We start from the raw sequence: 25569 nt of genomic DNA, 5'->3' as shown, positions 1-25569 counted from the left end.
AGTTGGTGCTGCCGCGGCAGTCGCGGTGGTCGCCGGCGCCGTCGCCGTCGCCGTCGCCGTCGCCGTCGCCGCCGGGGCTTCTGTGACTTCTCCCGGAGTGTGAGATCGGAGTCCACGCGTGTGGATTTGTTGCCGCCACCGGCTGCGTAGCTCCGGAGGACAGAAAAAACAGGTAAGTCCTATATCAGTCCCCTGTTATTAGAGGGGTATTCGGTACTGTCTGTACTACTGAGTGGGACAGTATTATTTTAATATGAGGGTGTTTCCAAACTCTCTCTGCCTCACAAGCCAGGTATTTACTACATTCTTGTTTTATGTCCCTTAGCAGAGGATAGAGGAGGGGAGATTAGGTCCTGACCCCCTGTCGCTTTCTTGTCCCCTCCTGAGGAAGTGTCCTGGTCGTCCATAGCTCATGTTTATCTAATTAATCGATGGTACAAGGTCTGTGCCCTGTGTTGGAATTCACATGGACTGATCACCGTTAATGAAATAATGTAAAGAAATTATATATCTTTCTTCTTGTCTCGTTCTGGGAGTATGCACTAAACTGCGAGAATACTTTTGTTTCCATTTCATTTTGTTCATTCTGTCCCCTCCCCAGTAAAGCTACTCTCCATCCTTGTTGTACTCCGTGGCATCTTTGTCTTTGACACTTTTTGTCGTGTATGTTGAGGTTTATCCTAAGCACTAGCAACTCTTCTATCGTTTCGCAAGCCTTTTTTTTTTTTTTCAGCATCTGATATTTGTTTTAATTACAGCCTCTTCATCTACAGTAGTATGACTTTGTATTGAGAATATGTGCAGAACACTGAATTAGGTAATATTGAGGTGTGGGGTGTGGTAGGGGTATACACAAGAAACAGGACAAAGTACCTGGCCTTAAGAGAGTTTACATTGAGTTTGAGTTCAAAAAGAGCAAGCAAAAATAACCCCAACATACCACAAGCTTTACTTCTGTGAGAGATCTAAGGCAACATATTCTTTCTTATAAATTCCTCATGCTAACTGCTTTTATCTACATATTTAAAAATGCATGGCAAACTTTCATCTAGACTTTTGACATCCCAGTGAGTGAAAATAATTTTTTCTTGCCAGTTGGGAAAGTAAATTGTGAGGAGAGATTTGTCTGTCATGATACAGGCGTTGGCATAAATGAGAAAAATATTTGGGGGTTTTGTCTCAAAAGTCCTTCTACTCATCTTTATTTAAGGGAAGTTCACCTTTTAAAGGTTTTACAGTTTTGCTTTTAAACAGAAATCTTTCTTAGGATGTAAATCACAATGAGGGTGCAGGGTGGGAGAATCAGGTGACAGTTAGCCTATTTCAGTTCAGTCTGCTATCCCAGCAACTATGTGTTTCATTTATAGATCTCAGTCTTCAGGTGGCTTTCATATCATCTGTTTACTTAATTGCTGAGACAGTATGGCAGAAATAGTGTCACAATACTTTTCGAATGTGTTGCATTAAAGTGAAAGGGTTAGGTGTTTCTGGTTTCACAAATATGTTCTAGCACTATTAGAAAATTGATTTCATCATCTTTGTGGGCTCAAATGTATTGATATTGGTAGATTACATCAGTTTCCACAGATACTTCTATCTTTGAAGGAAATGAATATAAGGTAAGCCAATTAGCTGTGCTTTGTCCCATGTTGCCCATCTATATTTAGAATTATACAGCTATGGCTGAAGGATTAAATTTTTTAACCTATTTTTGCTTTATAGTTCTCTAGTGTAGACATTCAGTTTTCCAGACCTATAATCAGGAGATTTTTCCAGACCTGTAATCAGGAGAGCATTTTAACAATATACTAATTGGAATAAATGGGTTATTCCACATCTTATGGAAATTATTTACCTTAGTTAATTTGTTTCTAAACAGTTAAAGTGTTTTGTTTGATATTGTAATTGCTCCTGATCTGCTTGTGGATTTTATGTCACAACCAAAGCAGATAGGGAGGGAATAATACTGGAATTTCTTCCTTCCTGTGATCCCACCTGAGTTTGCAGAACACTGTATATTTCTTGGAAATGTGGAGAAAATTGTTTCCCAACTCCTGAATGTTTACTTGAAGCATGCTACCTGCCACTCAGGGGAAAAGGGCATTAAGAGGGCTTCTGTTAAGACCTAAAACACTATCAACAAAGGTAGAAGAATGGAAAGGAAGAATTTCACAGTGGAGAGCCTGCTAAACAAAACTGTCAGGTGTAGTTAGGATAAATTTGTAGCTGATCTTTAGGGTCATTAGGATACTAAGAGTTGATATTGAGCTAACCAAAGCTTAAGAGAGCTTAGTTGTTAAAGAGTTCAACATGTAATTTCCTTTGTTGATCCTTTCACTTAAAATGGTAGGGAAAAAAGGTGTCTGACTTTTTTGGTAATGATAAAATTATTTGATCTAAGAATTCTAATTGAACTACTAATCATTAATATAATAGTATTAAAATAGAAAGTATATTGTGTTGATTATTGGTAAGTATATTAATATCATTAAAACAGTAATATTAATATTCAGTTGTTTGTATACAGCTAATTTCATTTTGACCAATAAATGCTTTCTCTTATTTTACTATAACATTTTACTGTTAGTTCTTAATATAAATTTTTAGTCCAGATTTATAGCCATAGTATCTTGGTAATAATTACTTATCATAACTGTAAGTACCTTTTTTTAAATATTAGCAATGTCATATGTCATTATTGTCCATCTAAAGCAAGGTATTTTATCTTGCTCATCTGTTTCTAATTAGGTAATAATAGGATTTATTTTAGTCATAAAATCCTTTGTAACCTTCAGATTGTTTTAAAGCCTTAAATTCATTGTATGATGATAGATAAAGGAATAAATTAATATTTGACCTTGAGTGTCACAGTATGATTAAGACTGCCTAATGAGGATGTGAAGAAAAGGAAACCCTCATACACTGTTGGTGAGAATACAAATTTGTATAGCTGCTGTGAGAACAGTATAGAAGCTTCTCAAAAAACTAAAAATAGAACTACTATATGACCTGGCAGTTCTACTTCTGGGTATGTATCTGAAAAAACAAAAATGACTGATTTGAAAAGATATGTGTACCCCAATGTTTATAGTAGCATTGTTTGCAATTGCTGAGATATTGAAGCAGCCTAAGCGTCCATCAACAGAATGGATAAAGCAACCACACACACACACACACACACACACACACACACTGTGGAATATTACCCAGCCATAAAAAAGGATGAAATCCTGCCATTTGCAACAACATAGATGGACTTGGAGGGTATTATGCTAAGTAAAATAAGTCAGACAGAGAAAGACAAATACTGTATGGTATCACTTATATGTGTAAACTGAAGAATACAGCAAACTAGTGAATATAACAAAAAAGAAACAGACTCATAGATAATAGAGAACAAACTAGTGGTTACCAGTGAGAAGAGGGGAGAAGGGAGGGGCAAGATACGGGTATGGCATTAAGAGTACAAACAATTGCGTATGAAATAAAGAAGCTATAAAGGATATATTGTACAACTCAGGAAATATAGCCAATATTTCATAAAAACTATAAAGGAATATAACCTTTAAAAATTGTGAATCACTATATTGTAATACCTGAAACCTACATAATACTGTAAATCAACTATATCTCAGTAAGAAAAAAAAGACTGCCTTAGAGTTTGTCCACTTTGTTTATCATAAAACTAACCTGTGAATTCCTGTTTCTTAACTTTAGGGCAAATGATAAGTCATGGGATTTTGAATCTTTACTTTTTCTTTCTGTTGTGCATAGATGATCCCTTCATGGATCACCACCTTGTGGTGGTGAAGGGGCTTGTGTAACTCACTGAAGCTGAGTCATGCCCTGCAGGGCCACCTATGATAGATGGGTCGTAGTGAAGAGTTCTGATAAAATGGGGTCTACTAGAGAAGGAAATGGCAACCCACTCCAGTATTCTTGCTGTGAGAACCCCATCAACAGTATGAAAAGGCAAAAAGATATGATGACACCAGAAGCTAAGCTCCCGAGGTTGGAAGGTGTCCAGTATCCTACAGGAAGAGCAGAGGGCAATTACTAATAGCTCCAGAAAGAATGAAGTGGCTGGGCCAAAACGGAAATCACACTCAGTTGTGGATGTGTCTGCTGGTGAAAGTAAAGTCTGATGCTATAAAGAATAAACAATATTGCATAGAAACCTGGAAGATTAGGTCCATGAATCAAGGTAAATTGGACATCTTCAAGCAGGAGATGCCAAGAGTGAACATTGACATCTTAGGAATCTGTGAACTAAAATGGATGAGGATGGGTGAATTTAATTCAGATGACCATTATATCTACTACTATAGGCAAGAAACCCTTAGAAGAAATTCAGTAGCCCTCATAGTCAGCAGAACAGTCTGAAATGCAGTACTTAAATGCAATCTCCAAAACGACAAAATGATCTCGGTTTATTTCCAAGGCAAACCAATATCACAGTAATCCAAGTCTATGTCCCAACCTCTAATGCCAAAGAAGCTGAAGTTGACTGGTTCTATGAAAACCTACAAGACATTCTATAACTAACACCCAAAAAAAGATGTCCTTTTCATCATAGGGGACTGGAATATAGAAGTAGGAAGTCAAGAGGTACCTGGAATAACAGGCAAGTTTGGCCTTGGAGTACAAAGTGAAGCAAGGCAAAGGCTAGCAGAGTTTTGTCAAGAGAACACACTGGTCATAGCAAACACTCTTTTCCAGAAACACAAGAGACGATTCTACACACAGACATCACCAAATGGTCAATACTGAAATCAGATTGATTATATTTTTTGTAGCTGAAGATGGAGAAACTCTATACAGTCAGCAAAAACAAGACATGGAGCTGACTGTGGGTCAGATCATGAGCTTCTTATTGCAGAGTTCAGGCTTAAATTGAAGAAAGTTGGGAAAACCACTTAACCATTTGGGTATGACCTAAATCAAATCCCTTATGCTTATACAGTAGAGGTGACAAATAGATTCAAGGGATTTGATCTGGTAGACAAAATTCCTGAAGAACTATGGACGGAGGTTCATAACACTATACAGAATCAGTGTTCAAAACCACCCCCAAGAGAAAGAAATGCAAGAAGGCAAAATGGTTGTCTTGAGGAGGCTTTACAAATAGCTGAGGAAAGAAGAGAAGCAAAAAGCAATGGAGAAAGGGAAAGATATACCCAGTTAAATGCAGAGTTCCAGAGAAAAGCAGGGAGAGATAAGAAGCCCTTCTTAAATGAACACTGCAAAGAAATAGAGGAAAATAATAGAATGGGAAAGACTAAAGATCTCCTTGGGCTTCCCTTGTAACTCAGTCAGTAAAGAATCTGCCTGCAGTGCAGGAGACCTGGGTTCAAACCCTGGGTTGGGAAGATCCCCTGGAGAAGGAAATGGCAACCCACTCCAGTATCCTTGCCTGGAAAATCTCATGGACAGTGGAGCCTGGTGGGCTGCAGTCCATGGGATCGCAAAGAGTCAGGCACGACTGAGTGACTAATACTTACTTAAAGATCTCCTTAAGAAAACTAGAGATATAAAGGGGACATTTCATGCAAGGATGGGCATGATAAAGATCAGAAACAGTTAAGGACCTAACAGAAGCATAAGAGATTAAAAAGAGGTGGCAAGAATACTCAGAAGAACTATACAGAAAAGATCTTATTGACCAGGTTAACCACGATGGTTTGGTCACTTGCTTAGAGCCAGACATGCTGGAGTGTGAATTCAGGTGGACCATAGGAAAAATTACTACAAACAAAGCTAGCAGAGGTGGTAGAATTTTAGCTGAGCTATTTAAAAATCCTAAAAGATGATGCTGTTAAAGTGCTGCACTCAGTATGTCAACAAATTTGGGAAACTCAGCAGTGGCCACAGGACTGAAAAAGGTCACTTTTCATTCTAATCCCAAAGAAGGGCAATGCCAAAGAATGTTCCAACTATCATACAGTTGCGCCAATTTCATATGCTAGCAATCATTATGCTCAAAATTGTTCAAGCTAGGCTTCAACAGTAGGTGAACCGAGAACTTCCAGGGGTACAAGCTGGATTCAGAAAAGGCAGAGGAACCAGAGATCAAATTGCCAACATTTGTTGGATCATAGGGAAAGTAAGAGAATTCCAGAAAAACATCTAGTTCTGCTTCACTGACAATGCTAAAGCCTTTGACTGTGTGGGTCACAACAAACTGTGGAGAATTCTTAAAGAGAAGGAAATAACAGACCCCCTTACCTGTCTCCTGAGAAACCTGTGTGCGAGTTGAGAAGCAGCCAGTAGAACCAGACATGGAACAACTGACTGGTTCAGAATTGGGAAAGGAGTATGACAAGGCTGTATATTGTCACCCTGCTTATTTAACTTACATGCAGAGTACATTATGCAAAATGCCAGACTGGATGAATCACAAGCTGGAATCAGTATTGCCAGGAAAAATATCAACAAGCTCAGATATGCAGATGATACCACTCTAATGGCAGAAAGTGAAGAGGAACTAAGGAGTCTCTTGATGAGGGTAAAAGAGGAGAGTGAAAAAGCTTGTTTAAGACTCAATGTTAAAAAACCTTAGATCGTGGCACCTGGTCCTATGACTTCATGGCACGTTAAGGGGGATAAGTGGAAGCAGTGACAGATTTTATTTTTTTGGGCTCCAGTTTCACGTCAGACAGTGACTGCAGCCATGAAATGAAAAGACTTGCTCCTTGGAAGGAAAGCTACAACAAACCTAGACAGTGTATTAAAAAACAGAGATGTCACTTTGCCGACAAACGTCCCTATAGTCAAAGCTGTGGTTTTTCCAGTGGTCATGTAAGGATGTGAAAGTTGGACCATAAAGAAGGCTGAGTGCCAAAGATTTGATCTTTCACATTGTAGTGCTGGAGAATACTCTTGAGAATCCTGTGGACTGCAAGATCAAACTGGTCAATCCTAAAGGAAATCAACTCTGAATATTCATTGGAAGGACTGAAGTTGAAGCTCCATTACTTTGGCTACCTGATGTGAAGAGCCGACTCATTGGAAAAGACCCTGATGCTAGGAAAGATTGAAGGCAAAGGGGGAAGGGGGTGGCAGAGGATGAGATGATTAGATGGCATTACCGACTCAAGGGCATGAATTTGAGCAAAGTCCAGGAGATAGTGAAGGACAGGGAAGCCTGGCATGCTGCAGTCCATGGGATTGCAAAGAGTTGGACAAGCTCAGAATGAACAACAATAACAACAAAGTGAAGGAGCCCGAACTGTTCCTCTGTCTGTTATGGAAAAAAATTTATCTTTTACTTTGTCTATTGTTTGCAATTTGGTAAAAGTTGACACGTTCTTTCTTAGGGCCAAATTTTATTCCTAGACCTAGCAAGTGGCTAAAATGAGCTTTAAAGCCAGTCAGTCTGGCTTCAGAAACTATGTTCTTTTCAAACATAAAGGAACTATAGTTTTTAGAATACATAGATATTTGATGGGACTTCTCTGGTGGTCCAGTGGCTACGACTCTGCACTCCCAGTGCAGGGGTCCCAGGTTCAATCCCTGTTTAGGGAACTAGGTCCCACAAGCTGCAACTGTTTGCATGCTATAACTAAAAGATCCCTTGTGCATGCCACAACAGAGACCCGGTGCAGCCAAATAAATAAATACTTATTTATTTATTTATTTAAAAAAGTTTTTATGATCCTAGCATTCTTTTTTCTTTAATTTATTTTTAATTGGAGGATAATTGCTTTACAATGTTGTTTCTGTTTCTGCCATACATCTACATGAATCAACCATAGGTATACATATGTCCCCTTCCTCTTGAATCTCCTTCCTACCCCTGTTTTTTAATTTATTATTATTATTATTTTTATTTTTTACTGCACTGGGTCTTCATTGTGTCACATGTGCTCTTCGTTGCGACATGCGGACTTTCTCAAGTTGGAGTGCCTGAGGGTTTCTCTCTAGTTGCAGCACAAGGGCTTCTTGTTGCAGGCATGGGTTCACTAGTTGTGACACGGGTACTTAGTTGTCGTGTGGCATGTAGGATCTCAGTTCCTCACCGGGGATGAAGCCTAAGTTGCCTGCATTGGAAGGCAGATTCTTAACCACTGGATCACCAGGGAAATTTTAAAAAGAATACATAACATTTGAGCAAAATTAGGTCTATTGTAATTAAGTTCCTTGTTTATCCTAAAAACGGAAACACTTATTTATCTTATTTGAAAGTATGAATGCGCAAACTGATTTGATGATTAAAAATTGTTAACTCAAAATTTCCTTAGTACTTTCAAATGAAATTCCAAAAGTAAAGACTCATAGTTTTGTTTTTGGCTAATTATACATTTTTTAAAGATATCCTCAATAACCTAATACTTAAAATGGTGTTAGTCTTATTTGATTTGTATTCTCAGAGTCTCCCAGGAAAAGAAATGGTTTATGTGTTTTTTTATCTTTACAGTCAGCACATCTTTGAACTTGGCAAGACTTTGATATTTACCACATGCTTAGAATGTAAACTGTACTAAGAGAACATATAATAAAAGTTAATAAGCAAGCATAAATTGAGACATTGCTAGTTGCATTTTTATGGATTATTGGATATTATTCTGTTGATAATTTCAAGGCTTTTAAACTTTTAACCATTGTACTGTAATCTGCTTTTTGAGGTAGACAGTATAATATCGAGTTAAGAGTGGGACTTCAGGACCAGACTGCCTTGGTTGGAACTTCAGCTCCTCTGTTTACTGCTTATATGACCTTGGACTGGTCTCTTACCTTTTGTGCCTCAGTTTCTTCAAATTTCTAAAGCAGCAACAATAATGGTAGGATTGTCAATGAATTAATATATGTAACACCCTAAGCAGTGCCTGGCAGGTAGTAAATACACAATGAAGTTTAGTTATTGTTATTGTCTTTCAGTTCAGTTCAGTCGCTCAGTTGTGTCTGACTCTTTGCGACCCTGTGGACTGCAGCACGCCAGGCCTCCATGTCCATCACCAACTCCTGCAGTTTACTCAAACTCATGTCCATTTAGTTGGTGATGCCATCCAACCATCTCATCCTCTGTCGTCCCCTTCTCCTCTTGCCTTCAGTCTTCCCAAGCAGCAGGGTCTTTTCCAGTGAACCAGTTCTTCACATCAGGTGGCCAAACATTGGAGTTTCAGCTTCAGCATCAATCCTTCCAATGAATATTCAGGACTGATTTTCTTTAGGATAGACTGGTTGGATTTCCTTGCAGTCCAAGGGACTCTCAAGAGTCTTCTCCAACACCACAGTTCAAAAGCATCAATTCTTTAGTGCTTAGCTTTCTTTATAGTCCAACTCCCACATCCATACATGACTACTGGAAAAACTATAGCTTTGACTAGATGGACCTTTGTTGGCAAAGTAATGTCTGTGCTTTTTAATATGCTGTGTAGGTTGGTCATAACTTTTCTTCCAAAGAGCAAGAGTCTTTTAATTTCATGGCTGTAGTCACCATCTGCAGTGATTTTGGAGCCCCCCAAAATAAAGTCTGCCACTGTTTCCACTGTTTCTCCATCTATTTGCCATGAAGTGATGGGACCAGATGCCATGATCTTTGTTTTCTGAATGTTGAGCTTTAAGCCAACTTTTTCACTCTCCTCTTTCACCTTCATCAAGAGGCTCTTTAGTTCTTCTACACTTTGCCATAAAGGTGGTGTCACCTGCATATCTGAGTTTATTGATATTTGTCCCAGCAGTCTTGATTCCAGATGGTGCTTCATCCAGCCCAGCGTTTCTCATGATGTACTCTGCATATAAGTTAAATACGCAGGGTGAAAATATACAGCCTTGACGTACTCCTTTTCCTATTTGGAACCAGGAATTGTCTTTATATATATATTGTCTTTTAAGATGTTTTTAGCAACCCCTAAATTGTATGTTATAGGTTTACTGTAAAATTGTAAATTATATTGTTTCATTTACATAAGATTGTAAGTTATAGTTCAGTGTGTGATGCTTAGTTGCCAAGTAGTGTTTGACTCTTTGCAACCCTTTGACTCTTTGCAACTCTTTATGGACTGTAGCCCACCAGGTTCCTCTGTCCATGGGATTTTCTGGGCAAGAGTACTGGAGCGTAAGTTTCCATGTTACTCTCTCCATACATCTCACCCTCTCCTCCCCTCTCTCCATGTCCATAAGTCTATTCTCTATGTCTGTTTCTCCATTGCTCTCCTGCAAATAAATTCCTCAGGAAACTCAGACAAGGGCTGTGTATCAACCTAGAGGGGTGAGCTGGGGAGGGAGATGGGAGGGAGGTTCAAAAGGGAGGGAATTTATGTATACCTATGGCTGATTCATGTTGAGGTTTGACAGAAAACAACAAAAATTCTGTAAAGCAATTATCCTTCAATTAAAAAATAAATTAATTAAAAAAAAATCCTGGAGTGGGTTGCCATTTCCTTCTCCAGGGGATCTTTCTGATCCAGGAATCGAAACTGTGTCTCTGTGTCTCCTCAGTTGGCAAGCAGATTCTTTACCACTGAGCCACCTGGGAAGGCCTAAATGATAGTTTTACTGTACTATAAATTTAGTGCACTAGAGGAATAGCATACTAGTCAGTATCTGAATGAGATATTTAATTTCTAAATTATGCCACAGAAAATGGGAAACTCAGATTGGGAGGGCACAGTAACCTACTATACTATAGTATAGTCTACCTATAGTATGCTAAGCATAACATTTCAAAACTCATGACAGCTAGCAAGTCAAATCACCCTGATATGCTCATTCTCTTTCTGTACCTCTCCACCAAGAAAACTCAAAGCAATCTGCTTTGTGCAATTAATGAGCTGCAGATTTTGGGACATCAGATTTTCTAGATTATTTCTCTGCCAAATGGTGAGCCTTACTTCTGCTGAATGATTTCAGAAATATAAAATGTAGGCAACAGAAAAGGCTTTATGCATGTCTAACCTACTCTGCAGAATACCTGCTTTCTTACAAAGTTGTATATAAATTGAATTTTTATAAAAAACATCAGCACTCCAATGAATAAATGTTACTTGTGATTGTTGTATGTCTAGTGTTTATATAGACCCTGTGAGATATGCATAGAAGCATAAAATATACACTGAATGTGTAGTTAAGAAATAAGTCTAATACCAAACAATTGCATAGAAATTAGGTACTAAAACTGTGATGCTGATTCTGATGATATTCAGAATTCAATAAGAAAGTGGATATGAGGTTTTTTTTTAATTTAGTTTAATTGGAGGCTAATTACTTTACAGTATTGTGGTGATTCTTGCCATAGATTCACATGAATCAGCCATGGGTGTACATGTGTTCCCCATCCTGACCCTCCCTCCCACCTCCCTCCCCATCCCATCCCTCAGGGTCTTCCCAGTTCACCAGCCCTGAACACCCTGTCTCATGCATCAAACCTGGACTGGCAATCTGTTTCACATATGATGATGTACATGTTTCAATGCTATTCTCTCAAATCATCCCACCCTCGCCTTCTCCCACAGAGTCCAAAAGTCTGTTCTTTACATCTGTGTTTCTTTTGCTGTCTTGCATGCAGGGTCATTGTTACCGTCTTTCTAAATTCCATATATATGCGTTAATATACTGTATTGGTGTTTTTCTTTCTGACTTACTTCGCTCTGTATAATAGGCTCCAGTTTCATCTACCTCATTAGAACTGTTTCAAAAGTATTCTTTTTAATGGCTGAGTAATATTCCATTGTGTATATGTACAACAGCTTTCTTATCTATTCATCTGCCGATGGACATCTAGGTTGCTTCCACGTCCTGGCTATTGTAAACCATGCTGCGATGAACATTGGGGTACATGTGTCTCTTTCAGTTCTGGTTTCCTCACTTTGTATGCCCAGCAGTGGAATTGCTGGGTCCTATGGCAGCTCTGTTTCCAGTTTTTTAAGGAATCTCCACACTGTTCTCCATAGTGGTTGTACTAGTTTGCATTCCCACCAACAGTGTAAGAGGGTTCCTTTTTCTCCGCACCCTCCCTAGCATTTATCATTTGTAGACTTTTTAATAGCAGCCATTCTGACCAGCATGAGATGGTACCTTATTGTGGTTTTGATTTGCATTTCTCTGATAATGAGTGATGTTGAGCATCTTTTCATGTGTTAGCCATCTGTATATCTTCTTTGGAGAAATGTCTGTTTAGTTCTTTGGCCCATTTTTTGACTGGGTTGCTTATTTTTCTGGAATTGAGCTGCAGGAGTTACTTGTATATTTTTGAGATTAATTCTTTGTCAGTTGCTTCGTTTGCTATTATTTCTCCAATTCTGAAGGCTGTCTTTTCACCTTGCTTATAGTTTCCTTTGTAGTGCAAAAGCTTTTAAGTTTATTAGGTCCCATTTGTTTATTTTTGCTTTTATTTCCAATATTCTGGGAGGTGTGTTGTAGAGGATCCTGCTATGATTGATGTCAGAGAGTGTTTTGCCTATGTTTTCCTCTAGGAGTTTTATAGTTTCTGGTCTTACATTTAGATCTTTAATCCATTTTGGGTTTATTTTTGTGTATGGTGTTAGAACGTGTTCTAGTTTCATTCTTTTAGGAGTGGTTGACCAGTTTTCCCAGCACCACTTGTTAAAGAGGTTGTCTTCTCTCCATTGTATATCCTTGCCTCCTTTGTCAAAGATAAGGTGTCCATAGGTGTGTGGATTTATCTCTGGGCTTTCTATTTTGTTCCATTGATCTATGTTTCTGTCTTTGTGCCAGTTGCTTGATGACTGTTGATTTGTAGTATAGCCTGAAGTCAGGCAGGTTGATTCCTCCAGTTCCATTCTTCTTTTTCAAGATTGCTTTGGCTATTTGAGGTTTTTTGTATTTCTATACAAATTGTGAAATTATTTGTTCTAGTTCTCTGAAAAATACCATTGGTAGCTTGATAGGGATTGCATTGAATCTAGATTGCTTTAGGTAGTATACTCAGTTTCACTATATTGAGTCTTCCAATCCATGAACATGGTATGTTTCTCCATCTATTTGTGTCCTCTTTGATTTCTTTCATCAGTGTTTTATAGTTTTATATATATAGGTCTTTTGTTTCTTTAGGTAGATTTATTCCTAAGTATGTTATTCTTTTTGTTGCAATGGTAAATGGAATTGTTTCGTTAATTTCTATTTCTGTTTTCTCATTGTTAGTGTATAGGAATGCAAGGGATTTCTGTGTGTTAATTTTATATCCTGCAACTTTACTGTATTCATTGATTAGCTCTAATAATCTTCTGGTGGAGTCTTTAGGGTTTTCTATGTAGGGGATCATGTCATCTGCAAACAGAGTTTTACTTCTTCATTTCCAGTCTTTATTGCTTTTATTTCTTTTTCTTCTCCGACTGCTGTGGCTTAAGCTTCCAGAACTATGTTGAATAGTAGTGGTGAGAGTAGACATCCTTGTCTTGTTCCTGACTTTAGGGGAAGTGCTTTCAATTTTTCACCATTGAGGATAATGTTTGATGTGGGTTTATCATTTATGGCTTTTACTATGGGATATGAGTTTATGACAGTGTTTTTCATGAAAGAGGTGGTATTTTGGTTCATTTGCTCACTCAGTTATTTTGAATAGCTATCATGTACAGGGTGCTAGGATATGATAGTGAATGTAACACATATGATCCCATTTTTGTGGAGTTTACAGATGAGTGAGGTGATAGGATTTAAGTATGTAGAAGGTGAGGGGGCAATCTAAACAGAGTTGTAGAAATGGCAAGCATGGACTATATGGCAGTGAGGGCAGTTGCCTGTATGGCAGTTCGAGCAGTTGCCTGATTGTAGTAGAGATTTTATTTCTGGGAGGAGTATTGAATGTGATAGATGTGGGTGGTCTTTTGTAACTCTCTGAACAGCTATTTAAGTCTATGGGAAGTGGGGTGGAAACAGTCTTGCAGGACTGAGGCCTTAACCTGTGGGATCTGTCTCCATTTCCATGTGGATAGTGTTAGAATTTAGTTAAATTATAGGCCACCTAGCTGGTGTTGCAGAGAATTGCTTTGTGGCGAAAAATTTCCACGTGCCTGGTGTCAGAAGTGTTGTGAGTGTGGTAGTAGTGTAAGAATACAGGAGAAACACAAGAGGAACACAAGATTTTTTCCAATACAGTCATTTTTTCAGTCATCTTTTGAATGCTTTGGTAGAGACTGACTGTAGGGGAAACTGGGTCTTGTTCTGATGGGCGGGGCCATGCTCAGTAAATCTTTAATCCAATTTTCTGTAGATGGGCCCTGTTGTTTGACCTGAGACCAAACTATGGTGGAGGTAATGAATATAATGGCAACCTCCTTCAAAAGGTCCTGTGCATGCACTGCTGCATTCAGTGCCCCTGACCCTGCAGCAGGCCATCACCGACCCACGCCTCTGCTGGAGACTGCTGGACTCTCACAGTCAGGTCTGGGTCAGTCTCTTGTGGGATCACGGCACCTTTCTCCTGGATCCTGGCACACACAATGTTTTGTTTGTGCCCTCCAAGGGTCTGTTTCCCCAGTCCTGTGTAAGTTCTGTAATCAAACCCCATTGGTCTACAAAGTCAAATTCCCTGGGGGTTCTCAGTCCTTTCCCAGATCCACAGGTTGGGAAATCTGTTGTGGGTCCTAGGACTTTCTTAACACTGCAAAAATTTATTTGGTATAATTGTTCTGTAGTTTGTGGGTCATCTGCTTGGTGACTCTATGGTGGGGTTAATGCTTCTCAAAGCTATGGTTTTTCCAATAGTCATGTATGGATGTGAGAGTTGTACTATAAAGAAAGCTGAGCGCCAAAGAATTGGTGCTTTTGAACTGTGGTGTTGGAGAAGACTCTTGAGAGTCCCTTGGACTGCAAGGAGATCCAACCAGTCAATCCTAGAGAAAATCAGTTCTGAATGTTCATTGGAAGGACTAATGCTGAAGCTGAAACTCCAATACTTTGGCCGTGTGATGTGAAGAGCTGACTCATTTGAAAAGACTGTGATGCTTGGAAAGATTGCAAGCAGGAGGAGAAGGGGACGACAGAGGATGAGATGGTTGGATGGCATCACTGACTCGATGGATATGAGTTTGAGCAAAGTCTGGGAGTTGGTGATGGACAGGGAAGTCTCTTGTGCTGCAGTCTGTGGGGTCACAAAAAGTTGAACATGACTGAGCGACTGAACTGATACTGATACTGTGGTAAATTCCTTTGGATACACTTATTTTGGAGAGAGTCAGGAGCATGGACTTTGGAGCCATACTATCTCAATTTGATTCCATCTCCATTTTGTTTCCTAAGTTTAGCATTTTGTATTAAATTTTCGTAGTGACACAATTATATGGGCAGTAAAATGGTATTTACACAGAGCAGCTGGGGTCAGTAACCCTAGGAGCAATAGGTAACTCTAGAGAGCAGTGTGTACATGAAGTGCCAGTGGGGAGTCTAAGGAGAAGTCAGGAGAAGTGGAAGAAAGCTAGGCAAGGAAAGAGAAAGAAATGTGTTCTGTGATGGTTGGAAGAAAGCATTCAGAAATGTCTTCAAGCAAAATAGAGTGCATTTGCCTAGCCTTTGTTTTCAGTTATGTTTCTGTAAGAATAGCGTGTTATCTTTGTCCAAACACGAGGAAGAGAAACTTAGCTGCATATAATTGACATGGCCATTTGAGGTCTTCCATTGCTTGTTTTAGGTCCTCTTCTACATTTCTTAAACAATTTAAAAAATATTTATATATTTTTCTATTTATTTGGCTGCGCTGAGTCTTAGTTGTGGCACATGGGACCCTTGATCTTCATTGTGGCATGCGGGATCTTTACTTGCGGCATGTGGGATGTAGTTCCCTGACCAAAGATTAAACCCGGGCCCCCTGCATTGGGAGTGCAGAATCTTAGCTACAGAAGCACCAGGGAAGTCCCTCTCTTCTACATTTGAAGCATCTGGTCAGTTTTTGATTATCTTCAACATGAAGCATCTGGCTAGACCATTTGTGTCCTAGTTTTGTGTTGTACCTAAACACAACTTGATCAGAAGCTTAAATATTGTTTTGTTTGTAATCTCTGTTAGTATTCTCTTATTGGCTTAAAGCATGAGTGGATTACCAAATGAATGCCTGTTATGACCTGCCTTTTCTCTCTCATTACCTTTAGATTTAATGTAAGTATGATGATGTTCTAAGGTTTAACAGCATTATCCTGGCACTTCCTAGAATTTTTTTTCCCCACTGGACAAATAGGAATGATTACACAAGGCCATCTTTTTTGTTTCTTCCCAGTCTTTTATTATGGTAATCTCCAACCTTATTATACAGAGGAACTTCTTTTAATCTGAGTCTTTAGATCAGGGCAGATACCAAAATTGTAGTCCTTGACTAGTTGCTGGTTGTGCTGTTCTCCTCTTCACTTTGGGGAAGTCAGCTGGGACATGTGACAGAAAGAAGAGTAGTAGAGAGAAGACATTATTGGGAACCAGGGTGCAGCTCTACGAGGCAAGGTTTCTAGATCTGCCAGCAGATCCTGATCTGCAGGTTGGAGACTCCTACTTTATTTCATCCAGTACAACTGTCTTACACAACTCGAATGGTCAGTAGTCATATTGTTATCTGTAGAAATTGTGACATGGAGTTATGCAATGTGGTGGCCCGAAACCTACCCAAACTCCCCCTTTCCCCTCAGTGTTTACTATGTGAAACAGCTGTGGTAGTCCCACTTCCCACTTTAAGGGTCTCCTGAAGTCCAACAGATGAAATTAGATCTTTGAGGATTTTAAGGAGTTGCATCATTTTTCTCAGTTTATGTAAGTGTACTCAGTAAAACAGTACCTTCCCTGTCTAACTTACAGGGTTGTCATAAGTATTGAGTGAAATAATGTATATAAAAACACTTTGTTATAGAGTGATATTCAAATATAAGATAATGTTCTTTCTTGATGTTTTGTATTTTAGTGGAGTTCAGTTCAGTTCATTTCAGTTGCTCAGTTGTGTCTGACTCTTTGTGACCCCATGGAGTGAAGCTCGCCGGGCCTCCCTGTCCATCACCAACTCCCGGAGTTTTCTCAAACTCATGTCCATTGAGTTGGTGATGCCATCCAACCATCTCATCCTCTGTCGTCCCCTTCTCCTCCTGCCTTCAATCTTTCCTAGCATCAGGGTCTTTTCTCATGAGCCAGTTCCTTGCATCAGGTGGCCAACGTATTGGAGTTTCAGCTTCAGCATCAGTCCTTCCAATGAACATTCAGAACTGATTTCCTTTAGGATGGACTGACTGGATCTCCTTGCAGTCCAAGGGACTCTGAAGAGTCTTCTCCAACACCACAGTTCAAAAGCATCAATTCTTCGGTGCTTAGCTTTCTTTATAGTACAACTCTCACATCCATACATGACTACTGGAAAAAACATAGCCTTGACTAGATGGACCTGTGTTGGCAAAGTAATGTCTGTGCTTTTTAACATGGTGTCTAGGTTGGTCATAACTTTTCTTCCAAGGAGTAAGCGTCTTTTTATTTCATGGCTTCAGTCACCATCTGCAGTGATTTTGGAGCCCCCCAAAATAGTCTGCCACTGTTTCCACTGTTTCTCCATCTATTTCCCATGAAGTGATGGGACCGGATGCCGTGATCTTAGTTTTCTGAATGTTGAGCTTTTAGCCAATGATTATACAGTGGAAGTGAGAAATAGATTTAAGGGACTAGATCTGATAGACAGAGTGCCTGATGAACTATGGATTGTGGTTCATGACACTGCACAGGAGACAGGGAGCAAGATCATCCCCAAGAAAAAGAAATGCAAAAAAGCAAAATGGCTGTCTGAGGAGGCCTTACAAATAGCTGTGAAAAGAGAAGCCAAAAGCAAAGGAGAAAAGGAAAGATATAGCCATTTGAATGGAGAGTTCCAAAGAAGAGCAAGGAGAGATAAGAAAGCCTTCCTCAGAGATCAGTGCAAAGAAATAGAGGAAAACAATAGAAAGGGAAAGACTAGAGACCTCTTCAAGAAAATTAGAAATATCAAGGGACCATTTCATGCAAAGATGGGCTCAACAAAGGACAGAAATGGTAGGGACCTAACAGAAGCAGAAGATATTCAGAAGAGGTGGCAAGAATACACAGAAGAACTGTACAAAAAAGGTCTTTACGACCCAGATAATCATGATGGTGTGGTCACTCACCTAGAGCCAGTGAGTGTGACTTCACATCCTTTAAGTGGGCCTTAGGAAGCATCACTATGAACAAAGCTAGTGGAGGTGATGAAATTCCAGTTGAGCTATTTCAAACCCTAAAAGATGATGCTGTGAAAGTGTTGCACTCAGTATGCCAGCAATTTTGGAAAACTCAGCAGTGGCCACAGGACTGAAATAGGTCAGTTTTCATTCCAGTCCCTAAAAAGCAATGCCAAAGAATGCTCAAACTACCACACAATTGCACTCATCTCATTTTAGTGGAAAGAGCACAGAATTTGAGTCAGGAGTTTGGTGTGTTAAGTTGCAGTTTGCTATTAACAACCTGTGACTTTTGACAAATTAATATCTGTTTCTGGGCCTTTGTGTCCCTATGTGGAAAAGGAAGCTAATAATGCTGCTCTTCTCTATCCAGAAACTCAAAGAGTTGTTCTTTTTCCTTACCCCTTCATTCATTCAGTCACCAAGTATGTTATCTAGTTCTTGATATTTCTCAAAATTTCTCCTTCCTTTCATTTGTATTCAGTTCCTAATCATTTTTCTTCTGGGCAAGAGCTTTTTTTCTTTTTTTTTTTTTTGTTACTGTAAAATATACATAATGTAATGTTTACGAGTTTAACCATTTTAAGTATACAGTTTAGTGGCATTAATCATGTTCACAATGTTGTGTAACAGTCGTCTCTGTCCATTTCCAGAACTTTTTCATCATCCTGAGTGGAAAGTCTGTACCCATTAAACAATAACTTCTCATTCTCTCTCCTCCCACCCCCTGTAAACTCTGTTCTACTTTCTGTTTTTGTGAATTTGCCTCTTCTAGGTACTTCTTATAAATGGCATCTTACGATATTTGTCCTATCGTATCTGGCTTATTTCACTTAGCATAATGTCTTTAGGCTTCATTCATGATGCAGTATATGTGAGAATTTCATTCCTTCTTATGGCTGAATGATATTCCATTGTTGGACAGTAGGCTTTTTAAAAAAAATTATGTAGTGTTTTTATAAAGTACTATTAAAAACTAATTTTTTAAAGAGAAGATAAAATCTTGATATTATGCAAGTATAAAAGGAGTTGATCACCAGTGGGATGTATGAGACAAGTGCTCCGGCCTGGTGCACTGGGAAGACCCAGAGGAATCGGGTGGAGAGGGAGGTGGGAGGGGGGATCGGGATTGGGAATACATGTAAATCCATGGCTGATTCATATCAATGTATGACAAAACCCACTGGAAAAAAAAAATAATTAAAAAAAAAAAAAAGAGTTACCTATCAAGATTTTTTAGGTCACTAATTAGTGAGTAAAACAGTATGATGTTATAACTGGTTCAGAGGTGAAATAAAAGAATCACATGTTTATATTTGGTATATGTTCACAGAAAAAAAATTTACAAATGTAAAAACTGGTCAATAGTCACATAGTACTAATCAATTACGTTTTGCCAAATACAGCTAACTTTACTTTCCATGGACAAAAATCATTCATTTGCATTCAGTTTTCCTTTTTAAACTATTTTTATTTATTTATTTATGTGGCTGCTGGGTCTTAGTTGTGGCATGTAGGATCTTTTAGTTGTGTCATGTGGGATCTAGTTTCCTGACCAGTGATCAAACTCAGGCCCTCTGCATTGGGAGCACGAAGTCTCAGCCACTGGACCACCATTCAGTTTTCTTTTACATTCCTATCAAAAAGAATCTTTTGCATTATTGTCAGTTTTCTGTTGCATTTTTGTGGATAAGAATGCATTAATTACAGTATTCTACAACCTGTGGAGTATATTCTAGAAGACTTTATCAATGAATTAAAATTCATTGATATGAATGGCTCATTTCAGTGATAAAAAATAAAGTATCAATGATACCACATTTAGAAGACAACATTTTTTTGTGGCTCTGGAAACATTGACTTGATTCATGTTATGTAAATAATACACCATTATTTATAATATTCTACTTATTCCCAAAGGAGTAGCTAATAGTATGGAAACTGGGACCCGTTATGCATTTTTTACTGGTTTGTGTGTTTTAAAAGGTCTTTTCTTTACTTGTTTCTTAATCAAAAGCCTGCTTCTGGAGTTTTTGGTGAACCTTAAAATGCTACTTAATTCTCAGTGCTTATTTGCTTTGCTGATTTATTTGTGTGAGTTTTTTCATATGTTAGATGCTGGAATCTTGGGAGACATCAGGTAGATTTATCAAGCCCCAATCTTAGCAGCTATTGGGGTAAGTTTAAAAGCCAGTATAGTTTAGAAGGGCTTCCCTGGTGGCTCAGATGGTAAGGACTCTGCCTACAGTGCAGGAGACCCAGGTTTGTTCTTCCTGGATCGGGAAGGTCCCATGGAGAAGGGAATGACAACCCACTGTAATGTTCTTGCCTGGTGAATTCCATGGGGTAGCAAAGAGTCAGACACAACTAACACACACACACACACACACACACACACACACACACACATAGTTTTTTTAAAAAGAAAAAAGATGCATAATTCACCTGTTGCTAAAACCCAGAGAAAGTTTGTCACTTGGTTCTACAAAGGTTTAGGAAACCCTCACATTATAGCAATAGCTGTTGGGAGAGTCTGCACTGGGGATCAGATCCTTTTTCATGGCTGACACTGAGATATATGAAGAAAACACATACCCTCCCTTTAATCAGCTAGCATGCAGGAACAATCCTGTAAATTTCAAAATATTTATAGGTTCAAGCAGTTGGGAGATCCTAGAACTCTTCCTCCTTTTCAGCTGTTATTTTATAACATTCTGATCTCTTGGTAGTAAGTCAGGAGGAGGAGGCAAAGATGGAATAAATAGGAGACCGGAGGAATTACTGAGAGAGAAAAATGATAGTCTAGTTTATTATAAAGCATTGCCTAAAGCTTTTATTTCACATACTTTTCCCAAGGAGTTAAGAGGATCCAATATTGAATCAGACACTCCCTGGTGGTCTAGTGGTTAGGATTTGGTGCTGTCACCGCCGCGGCCTGGGTTCAATTCCCTTTCTGTCCTGCATTCATAACTATACTTTTTTCAAAAAAAGGTGTTGTCAGAATTAGTTTTTAGCTGGAAGATGTTAATAAGTTCAATCTATGTCTTATGTGTATGTGTATATATATATATATATATGTATATATATATGTCTGTGTGTGTTTGTGTGTGTTTGTGCACATGAACCCTTCATCAGAAGTAGCAAAAAAGGGCAGATAAGGCAAGAGAAGAGGTGCTTTAATAATTTATTTCAAAGACCTAACAGAATATACTAAGCCATAATTTAGAATTTAGGTTTCTTAGAAAAATTAATTATTAATCTTTTTATTTTTGACTATGCTGGGTCTTCATTGCTGCATGCATACTTTCTCTAGTTGTGGTGAATGGGGGCTACTGTTTGCTGTGGTGCACAGGCTTCTCATTGCAGTGGCTTCTCTTGTTGCAGAGCATGGGCCCACAGATTTTTTTTTTTTTTAATTTTTTTATTAGTTGGAGGCTAATTACTTCACAACATTTCAGTGGGTTTTGTCATACATTGATATGAATCAGCCATAGATTTACACTTATTCCCCATCCCGATCCCCCCTCCCACCTCCCTCTCCACCCGATTCCTCTGGGTCTTCCCAGTGTACCAGGCCCGAGCACTTGTCTCATGCATCCCACCTGGGGCCCACAGATTTTTAAGGATTAAGAAGGTAAACCCCCTTTAATTATTTTTATTTATTTATTTAAATTTTTGGCTTCACTGGGTTTTCATTGCTGTAAGTGGACTTTATCCAGTTGCAGTGCTCTGAGGCTTCTCATTGTGGTGGCTTCTCTTGTTGCAGAGCTTGGGCCCTAGAGCGCTCAGGCATCAGTAGTTGCGGCACATGGGCTCATCAGTTGTGGCACACAGGCTTAGTTGCCCTGCAGCATGTGGAATATCCCGAGAGCAGGAATCAAACACATGTCGCCTGCATTGGCAGACAGACTCCCAACCATTGGACCACCAGGCAAGTTCCTAAACCCCCTTTATTTTTTTTTTCCATTTATTTTTATTAGTTGGAGGCTAATTACTTTACAGTATTGTAGTGGTTTTTGTCATACATTGACATGAATCAGCCATGGATTTACATGTATTCCCCATCCTGATCCCCCCTCCCACCTCCCTCTCTACCTGATCCCTCTGGGTCTTCCCAGTGCACCAGGCCCGAGCACTTGTCTCATGCACCCAACCTGGGCTGGTGATCTGTTTCACCATAGGTAATGTACATGTTTTGATGCTGTTCTCTCGAAACAGCCCACCCTCGCCTTCTCCCACAGAGTCCAAAAGTCTGTTCTGTACATCTGTGTCTCTTTTTCTGTTTTGCATATAGGGTTATCATTACCATCTTTCTTAATTCCATATATATGTGTTAGTATACTGTATTGGTCTTTATCTTTCTGGCTTACTTCACTCTGTATAATGGGCTCCAGTTTCATCCATCTCATTAGAACTGATTCAAATGAATTCTTTTTAATGGCTGAGTAATATTCCATTGTGTATATGTACCACAGCTTCCTTATCCATTCGTCTGCTGGTGGGCATCTAGGTTACTTCCATGCTCTGGCTATTATAAACAGTGCTGCGATGAACATTGGGGTGCACGTGTCTCTTTCAGATCTCTAAACCCCCTTTAAATTAGTTAACTAACTGAAGGGAAGCATCTACTTTGTGAAAACTGCTTGTTTAAAATGGGGAAAAAGGCTCCTTTGTAGTAAAGCACATTTTTGCTCTACTAGAGAAGCATTTATTTTATTTTACTTTTTGAACATAAAGCACTCAATTAATTATTATTTACCATTAAAATTTTTTTGTTGTTGGAGTAGAGTTGATTAGCAATGTTGTATTAGTTTCAGGCATACAGCAAAGAGATTCAGTTACACATATATATGTATCTATTCTTTTTCAAATACTTTTTCCATTTAGGTTATTACAGAGTATTGAGCAGAGTTCCCAGTGCTATATAATAGGTAGGTAGGTCCTTGTTAGTTATCTTATTTATTTTTTAAATTAACTAATTAATTTTTTTGGCCACACGACATGGCATGTGGGATCTTAGTTCCCTGACCAGGGATTGATCCCATGTTCCCTGCGTTGGAAGTACAGTCTTAACCGCTGGCCCACCAAAAAAGTCTTTGGTTATCCATTTTGAATATAGCAGTGTGTACATGTCAATCCCAAACTCCTAAGCTACTACCTCCCCCCCTCCCCATGCCAGCTTCTACCAATAACCGTAAGTGCCTTCTCTAAGTCTGTGAGTCTTGAACTTCTCTGGTGGTCTAGTGGTTAAGATTCCACACTGCTATGCAGGGGCATGCATTTGATTCCTGTTTGGGGAAGTTCTGCATGTCATGCAGCATGGCCAAAACACTCTGTGAGTCTGCTTCTGTTTTGTAAGTAAGCTTGTTTATATCATGTTTTTAAATTTCTTGCACAAAAGTTTATTCTTTTTTTAAAAAATACTTATTTATTTGGCTGTATCAAGTCTTAGTTGTGGCATGTGGGATCTAGTTCCCTGACCAGGGATTGAATCTGGGCTCCCTGCATTGGGAGCCTGGAGTTTTAGCCACTGGACCACAAGGTAAGTCCCGAAAGTTTATTCTTAAATGTACAGTGGATTCCAAGACAACACTACATTCTAGCTATAGGTGGCAACAGATGTTATAACATGGGATTCAGATATTTAAATAGGAATAAAACTAAGGATCATCATCATTGCCTCAGGCACAAGGAACAGCTTACTTGCTGCCAGATTTCTTAATTGTACCTATGGCCAGGGGACTTTTCCCCACAGCCTTGGCTTTTAGCCTTGAGTTTCTTCTGCTCCTCCTTCTGTTTCTGCTTGAATACCTTATCTTCCTCATCTGTCTCCATGGCTTGATTCTTGGGCTGATTCAGGGGCTTCTTGCCACCTTTGTTGCCCAGTATGGCACCTGCCAGCCCTTCCCCAGACTCTGCCACTGGAAACAAACTTGTTTGTGTCATTTTTTAAAACATTGTGCATGTAAGTGATACCATATGCTGTTTGTCTTTCTCTGTCTGACTTACTTCACTTTGTGTGATAATCTCCAGGTTTATCCATGTTGTTGCACATGGCATTATTTCATTGTTTTCAATGGCTGAGTAATATTCCATTGTATATATGTACCACGTCTTCTTTATCCATTCTTCTGTCAGTGGACATTTAGGTTGTTTCTATGTCTTGGCTATTGTAAACAGTGCTGCAATGAAAATTGGGGATCTTTAATCCATTTTGAGTTTATCTTTGTGTATGGTGTTAAGAAGTGTTCTAATTTCATTCTTTTATATGTAGTTGTCCAGTTCTCCTAGCACTACTTACTGAAGAGAGTCTTTTTCCCATATTATATTCTCATCTCCTTTGTCAAAGGTAGGGTGCCCATAGGTGTGTGGGTTTATCTCTGGGCTTTCTATCTTGTTCCATTGGAGAAGTGAGTTCTTTTATCTCACAGGACACATGAGAGGCTTAGAATTTGAAGGTAAGTGGTTTTTCCTAAAAGGTAAGGAGGTGATCCAGGGCTGAAAATAAGGGAAATGTTTTAAAAACTGACAGAATGGGATTGGACCCCTTAGGTCTCTTCCCTTTCATGCTGCAGTGATCCATCCACCTGCCCCTGCACCCACCACCACCACTTCCACCCACCTTGAGTGGTAGGAGACCCAGAGGAGAGTCTCTGACCTAAGTGAACCTGACAGGCTTTGAACTCTTGGACAGTGGGTAGAGTGAAGGGCATTGAAACAAAGGACCGAGAACAGGGAGATTGAGTGGAAGTCTTCAGACCGAGTGGTTAGCCTCTTCCCCTCACCTTGTTTTAAATTTAGTGTCCTGGTATATGCTTCCCAGGCAGGAGATTGGAGAATTATTCTTCTGAAAAACAAATGACCCTATAGAAAAGAATTCCAGACACTAACATGTCAGTGTTTTACAATGAAAACAAAAAAAACAAAAAAAAAACCAGCTAGCTGCTAAAAGGATGGGCTCTAGAACTAGACTTTTTGAGTTTAAATTCAGGTTTAGCTACTGTGTGACCTTGCAAAAGTTACTTAACATATTTGTGCCTTTGTTTTCTCATTTGTAAGATGGGAGTAATTGTACTGTTTACCTCAAGGTTATTGTAAGGGTTCAGAGTTAATACATGCTAAGTACTACTCATAGTAACCACTCAATAAATGTTAGCTGAGGAAAGAGGTGGTATTCAGAGACTTCCCTAGCTGCCAAACGCAGTTCTAGAATTTAAATGATATTCCACAGTGACCAGCAGATTTTTTTCTTTAGTGTGGAAGATGATACCTGAACAGAGGCTTTGACCTCACAGTAGGTAACTTACCCCAGTCCCTCTCCATCATCCCCAACACTTTCTTTTAGGAAAAAAGCATCTTTTAATTTCATGGCTGCAGTCACCATCTGCAGTGATTTTGGAGCCCAAGAAAATAAATTCTGTCACTGTTTCCACTGTTTCCCCATCTATTTTCCATGAAGTGA

The 25569-nt window shown here is 39.1% G+C and overlaps 1 protein-coding gene across 2 annotated transcripts in view; it reads left to right on the top strand.

The window, feature by feature from the left end:
* ATP7A (ATPase copper transporting alpha) overlaps window positions 1-25569 on the top strand; it is a 137280-nt gene continuing 111711 nt past the window's right edge. For both annotated transcript variants that reach the window (XM_043895906.1, XM_043895905.1), the window contains exon 1: window positions 1-172. The gene's annotated coding sequence lies outside the window, so the exon portion shown is untranslated. The remainder of the gene's footprint in view (window positions 173-25569) is intronic.

Source organism: Cervus elaphus, chromosome X, assembly GCF_910594005.1.
Source record: "Cervus elaphus chromosome X, mCerEla1.1, whole genome shotgun sequence".
Lineage (NCBI taxonomy): Eukaryota > Metazoa > Chordata > Mammalia > Artiodactyla > Cervidae > Cervus > Cervus elaphus.
The sequence above is the reverse complement of the archived record's forward strand: the minus strand, read 5'-3'. Positions and strand labels throughout refer to the sequence as shown.